This window comes from Cricetulus griseus, chromosome 3 (assembly GCF_003668045.3).
Source record: "Cricetulus griseus strain 17A/GY chromosome 3, alternate assembly CriGri-PICRH-1.0, whole genome shotgun sequence".
In the NCBI taxonomy this organism is placed as follows: domain Eukaryota; kingdom Metazoa; phylum Chordata; class Mammalia; order Rodentia; family Cricetidae; genus Cricetulus; species Cricetulus griseus.
Window position 1 is genome coordinate 143603229 of NC_048596.1, and position 7077 is coordinate 143610305.

The window sequence follows — 7077 nt, forward strand, 5'->3', positions numbered from 1 at the left end:
CAGTGTTTTGTGGTGACTACAAACCCCTCACCTGCATACCTCTGAGCACTCACCACATTATATGGTGATGTTGGATGAGCATTAACTGCTTTGATGCAAATTTCTTTAGTTTTGCATTTTGATTTTGGGTCCAGGTCTCATGAAGATCCCATGTTGGTTCAAGATGCAGCCACTGATTAAACAAGAATGCCCCTCTGTCCACAGGTAACAGTGGGAGTCTTTCATCTGGAGCTGAGATGCACAGTTATAGATTTTCAAACTGGACAACATTTGGTGTTAGAACAATTAGAATCCAAATGCTGCAGACAGAAGAGGAGAAAAAATGAACTATGCTACAGCTACTGTGTTAGTTGATGCTCTCTAGGGGAACAAACCAGCAGGATGGATACCTTGAAAAGGGGCTTATTAGATTGGCTCGAAGATGCAGCCTGGGTTGTCCTACAGGGGCTCCCACACTGGAGAGGTGGAGAAATTTGTGGCTACTCATGCAGGTGGCTGGAGGCCTCAGAAATCCCAGTCCATTTGTTGATGGCCTGGAGAATTCTTGTGTAGTCACTGGTCCTTAGTCCTCCTTTGAAAGTTGAAGAAGTTGAGTTTTAATATCAGAAAGGATGGCAGCAACAGGGTAGCAAGACAGGAACAGAGTAGATGAAATTGCCAACACAATGGGAAGGCAAAGTAAAGGATTCCAGGCAAAACTCAGAGCTGTCACTTGGACCCTCCTTTTAGCTGCCTACCAAAAGACAGAACTATTACATTTAGAATGGGTCTTTATGGTAGTTTGACTGTAATTGGTCCTCATAATCTCACAATCCCATAATCTCAGGAACTGATACTATAAGGAGTTATAGGTTTGTTGAAGAAAGTATGTCACTGTGGGAGCAGGCTGTGAGGTTTCATATACTCAGATTACTGAACAATGTTTCAGTTGATTTCATGTTGCCTGCAAAATGTAGCAATCTTAGCACCAACTCTGCAGGCACACTGCCATGCTCCCTGACATGATTAGAAGAACCTCTCAACTGTCAGCCAACCTACTTAAATGTTTCCTTTTAAGAGTTGCCATAGTCATGGTGTCTCTTCACAACAATAGTAACTGTAACTAAGACAGTCTTCCCAGTCCAAACAACAAAAACATCTTAGTCAATTCCAGTCCACTTGACCACCAAGATCAAACATCACTGCCACAAATGGAGGATTTTAAATTAGTGAAACTTACATTTAGGATGAATCTCATTATCATAATATGGAATGGAAAATCTGAAAATCCCAGGGGAATGCTTGAAATGTAAATGTCAATGATTTAAACAAAATGTCAAAAATAGAACGAAACCAAACTAGTAAATACGTGTGTATAAGGCTATACAGAAAGGAGCCAGGGAATGATGAACATCATCTTGTAAGATGATTAGGGTGACAAGGAGAGAAACACTGAATAGACTGATGTAATCAATGGTGATGGGTTCTTATTTTGTGCTAATGTATTAAACAAAATAAATAAATGTCCAGAGAAAACCAAAGACTAAAATGAAGGCACTAATATGCTTTCATGCTTTCGGGTCCCAAAGGTCACAGTGCTTTTATTCCAAATTATAAAAGAAAATTAGCTCATATGAATTATGTTTATATTTTTACATCCCTATAAATTATTAGCATGTGAACCAATTCTTAACCTGAAAAATGTGTCTTAAAAATTTTTCTGAATCCCTAGGTCTCTCCTGAACTCAATAAAGTACAGAAAATGACTATAATGAATTTCTTCCTTTCATTTTCTGCTTCACTGACATAAATGATATTTTTAATTTACGTGTGTTTTATCTCTGTTTGAATGCAATTAATAATAACTCTCAAAATATTAACTTTATGTTAGCTTTCCCCCATATCAATTAAATTGTCATAGCCTATTACACACACAAACAACACAAACGTGCACATACATACCACACACACACACACACACACACACACACACACACACACACACTTCACATACAAACTTTTTGTCTAAAGTCACATTAATTCTTACAGTGTCATTCTCAGTTCAAATGAACTACTATCTGATTTTATGACTATCTATGCAATTGGAGTTTAGGATTATTAGCAACTGGACTTTTCAATGAAGAAAATGAGTTTGTCATATGAAAAGTACTAGTTAGTGAGCAGAATCCAATAAAGCTGGAAAATTATTTTACACACCTTCTCCTGCCTTTTCTCCAAAACTCTTACATAGGAGAAATGGAACAAATGTAATAGTGTTAAATCTATGAAATGTGGGATATAGAGAGAAAGCAGGGGGAAGATTTTGAAATTAGAAGAGGAAAAGGATACTTAGTCAAACAACAGGTGACTTCAGGAAATTGCGCTTTAAAGAAGGATTCAGTAGACACTTCAGAAGACATCTTGAGACATCTTGGCAGCAGCTCATTTGGAAGTGGTACTGAAGAGAGAGAGAGAAGGGCAAGACTGAGACTGAAGAGTCCTAACCACAGGATCCTGTTTCTTTGGGGCAGACAGACAGATGACCTACTATGTCACTTCACTAAATAATTTAGAGGTTTGTCATCAGTGGAAAAGTAAACGTAAGAACTCTGCACCATCCTTAAGAATAGACTCATCAGGGCTGGAGAGATGGCTCAGTGGTTAAGAGAATTGACTGCTCTTATAGAGAATCCAGGTCCTATTCCCAGAACCCATATGGTTACTTGAAATTGTCTTTAACTCTAGTCCAGATGATCTCATGCTCTCTTCTCACCTCTGTGGCCACCAGACATGTATGTGATGCACAAACATACATGGAGGCAAAATACTTGCACACATAATATGAAAGAAAACAAAAAACCTAAAAAATTGAACTTAAAAGGGTACCCAAAGATTATATACATTTTATTCTGAAACTCTCTCAGTAGTTATCAGCATTATTGCCAGTTACAGTGAGTTAAATTTAAACAGAAAGGATATTGCAGAAAAATAAATAAATACATAAGGAATTTGGAGAGGCACTCATTCAGAAATTTAATGGCATTGAGTTAGTGCCAATAATCAGTAAACCTGGGCTGTTGACAGCTCTGTGTTTATTCATGATCAAACCCCAAGTTTAATGGTTCACTAAGCTATAAGAGTTCTCAGAGGACAACTCAAGGTCATGCATGATTGATAAGTTACTGATGCTGAATTTAGGAGTCACACCACTGAAGAATATGAGAAATTGCCTGAAAGCTACTTACACTACTGATGGAAACCAAGGATTGGCCTGAGGATGGAATGATGCTCAATTTTATTTCATGGTGGCTGCCCCCTGCTCCAGTAAGCCTCTGGAGACTATAAATCAATTTCACATGTCACCTAGGGGTTAATTAGTATTTTATGAAAATAAATAAAATGTGCATAGTTTAAATAAATACCATCACTTACTTTTATTTGAAGTAATTTATCTGGATAATCCTTTCTCTTTGGAGATTAATTATGAGGAAGGTTCTGGAGAGAGATTTTTATGAAGGAATAATCTGTAATAATAATTTCTATGTAAGGCAGTCACCACAAAAATTACACATTACTAATTTCTTTAAAAATTATACCTGTCTTTTATCTAGGATAAAACAAAATCATCAGTCTACTTTCTTTGTATTGATTTTAAAACATAAGATCACTTTGAATCATTTTAAGACTTTGACTTTCATTCCTTTTGAGATTTTAGAAGTATGGGATGTACTATTCTGCTTAATGAGAACAAATTATGTTATTATCAGGCAATATTTGAAAATTTGAGATAACTCAGGCTTTAAGTTATTGAATTAAACATAAGTAACATTTATGCACTGTTTGAAATTAAGCTATTCATTCTACAAAGCACTTTGGTTAAATAAAAACATACTTAAAAGTCATAGATTTGCAGGTTCTATTTTTAAAAAGGCATTTAAGTGTGTGTGTGTGTGTGTGTGTGTGTGTGTGTGTGTGTGTGTGTGTGTGTATGCAGGTACCAGTGGAGGCCAAAATGAGTTGTCTATTATTCTCCTAGAACTGGAGATACAGAGAAAGCTGTGAGTTGCTCAATATGGGTCTTAGAAAGTAAAACTGGGTCTTTTGGAAGAGCTCTACATGGTCTTAAAATTTGATCTATACAGCTCAATAGCTTACTTACTGACCAATGACCAACAGGCCCTCTTACTTAGACATGTAGGGGTACACACAGGAGAATCCCTGTGGCTCTGCTCTTCATAATTTCTCATGCTTTACTTGACTTACCCTGGTTATGATGTCAGTCATGCTCCCAAATGTTCTTGCAAATGGAGCAAAAGAGGAAAGAGACAGAGACTGTGAGGTAAACACAAATTAAAGATATACTTTCTTAAGTCCAGAAGACAGACAAATTTCTTCTCCTGTTTTGGAACTCACTGGGTACAACACATAGCAATAGTGTTGGACTGTTGTAATTACCATGTAAATACAGTCTTCATATTTAAAGAAGAAGAGCACATGCCCCACTATGTAAGAGAAAGAGTTGTGGATGTAAATAATAGCTTTCAGAGTTAGTCAGTGTGGCAGGTAATCTTTGTTGTCAACTTGACATACCTAGGAAGAGGGAAACTCAACTGAGAAATTTCCTTCATGATATTGGTCCATGGTCAAGCTTGCTGAGATTTTCTTACCTGCTGATTCAAGAGGAGGATCCAGACCTGTGAGAGCAGCTGGGTCTGGACTGTACAGAAGTGGTAGCTGAACAAACCACTGAACAGCATTCCTCTGTGGTCTTCAACTTGGGGGTGGGAGGAGGGAGAGGGAGAAGGGACTTACATGTGAAACAAGCTTGTTCCCTAACTTGAACTAATAAAAAAAATTTAAAAAGTATTTCAAAAGGAAAAAAAGATTCCCTTTTCCAAGATATGTCTAGGTTTGTATCAAATTGACAAGAATCTACCAACACACTCCTAAGTCACATGCCTCATATTGACTAATAAAGGGTCACCCTGCTTAGTTTGCATCCTTGTCTAAAGGAAGAATAACCTTAGGTTTTCAAAGCAAGTATAATCTGAGTGCAGACAGTGAACTAAGACATTCCTCTTCTTGCTGTGTTAGCTGGAAGTTTTTTCTTCTCCCAATTAAGTGAGCAAAACAGGAAAGATAACTGTAAATCCACTCACCAAGCCTGTTGTAAACTGCATTTTTAAGGGAAAGTAATTGTGGCAGTAAATCACAGTTATAGACTTGTTTAAAGATTAAATGTGTTCCAAAACATTTGCAACAATAGCTTTCATTAGTATGAGTAGCCTTAATTATCCCACACTGAGGCAAACATTCCAAGGCATTTATAGAAAGACTTTGCCACAGCAATTAAATAGCACTTAGGTGTTCTGATGTCCTGTCCTATCCTTCAAGGGCACTGGGAACACATGTTATATACAGGCATGCAAGCATATTGATTCACATAAAATAGAATGAATAAATCAAAAAATAAATTCTAAAAGAAAGATGGCATTGGATTCCCTATAACTGGAGTTAGGGACAGTTGTGAGCTACCATGTGGGTTCTGCATGTGCTCCTGAATCCCGTTCAAGAGCCGCAAGTGTTCCTAACTACTGAGCCATCATTCCAGTTCCAGGAAACATTTATTTTATTTCACAGCTTCAGAGATCTTAATGTGGCATCAGATGGTTCCTATGCATTGGTCCTGAGAGGCTGAATATCATAAGTGGGAGAGCCTGCAGAAGAGACAGCTGGCTTGAGGTTTTTAGGGAGCAGAAGAGAGATAGAAAGAATCATGGAGAAAACATCTTTAAAATCATAATTGCCTACATCTGGCAACACACCCCACCCCCTATAATTTCACTACTTTCTAAATAGCTGAGGATTGAGTGAGTGAGGAGGAGAGGGAGGCCACGCCGATTGAGCTTTGCGGGGTCTAGAGCAGGAAGAATCAAGGCTGGTTCAGGAGCTGAAGGACATAGACCAGCATCATGCAAGAATAGCTGCTGAACTCAGAGCAGCCCAGGCAGAGATCAAGGAGCTGAATCAACAGAAGGAGCAGGACTTGATGGAGTATTCTGCCTTGAAAATGGACCAGCTGGAGCTGATGGACTAGCTGAGCACTGTGGAGAACCAGTTGGAGTATGCCCAGGGTCATCTGTGAAACCTGAGAAAGACCAATATTTTGAACATCACCTTTACAATCTTGGATGAGGGTCCCATGGGCATTATCAAGAACCTCAGGTTGGGCTGCCTCCCTGGCATCCAGGTGGGATGGGGTGAGATCAACGCCGCCTGGGGACAGACAGCCTTACTTCTCTTCACCTTGGCCAAGAGAGCCAGACTGCAATTCCAGATGTACCAACTAGTTCCCCGTGGGGGCCATTCCTACCTCAGATACTTGACTAATGATGAGGAGCTACTGTTGTTCTCAGAAGGGAGCAACAACGTCTTCTTGAATAACAAGTATGACCGAGGAAAGAATGCCTTCCTGGACTGCCAGCAGCAGTTTGTGGATGAGGTTAAGAAGACAGAATGTCTATCCCTGCCCTACAGGATCCATGTGAATGAAGGTTTGATGCAGGATTCCAGCGGCAGTGGGGAATGCTGCTCCATTAGGACCCACCTGAACACAGAGGAGGACTGGGCAAAGGCTCTTAAATTCATGCTTACCGATTTAAAGTTCATTCTTGCTTGGGCTTATTTAAGGTCTCTTTTTTCGAAGGAAGGAACCAAACTGAATCCATTTTGAATAAAAATAACATTTTAATAAAGTAAAAAATACTGGAGTTATTACCAAGAGCCAAAAGGAAAAAGGGACAGAATCCCACACATAATCTCACCACCATCACCAAATCAAAAACAAACAAGAAAGAACAACAATCAATGGTAATTAATACCCATCAACATTAATAGTCTTAACTCCCCTATAACAAGACACAGATTAGCAGAATGGGTAAGAAAACAGAATCCTTCCTTTGCTGCATACAAGAAACTCACCTTAACTTCAAAGACAGATGGTACCTAAGAATTAAAGGGTTGGGAAAGTTCTTCCAATCAAATGGACCCAAGAAACAAGCAGGGTGGGGAGTAGCAATCCTAATATCCAACAAATTG

At 38.8% G+C, this 7077-nt stretch overlaps 1 pseudogene; it reads left to right on the forward strand.

The window, feature by feature from the left end:
* The first annotated feature begins 421 nt into the window (after positions 1-421).
* On the forward strand, positions 422-6712 carry LOC100759331 (annotated as a pseudogene).
* Positions 6713-7077: the final 365 nt, after the last annotated feature.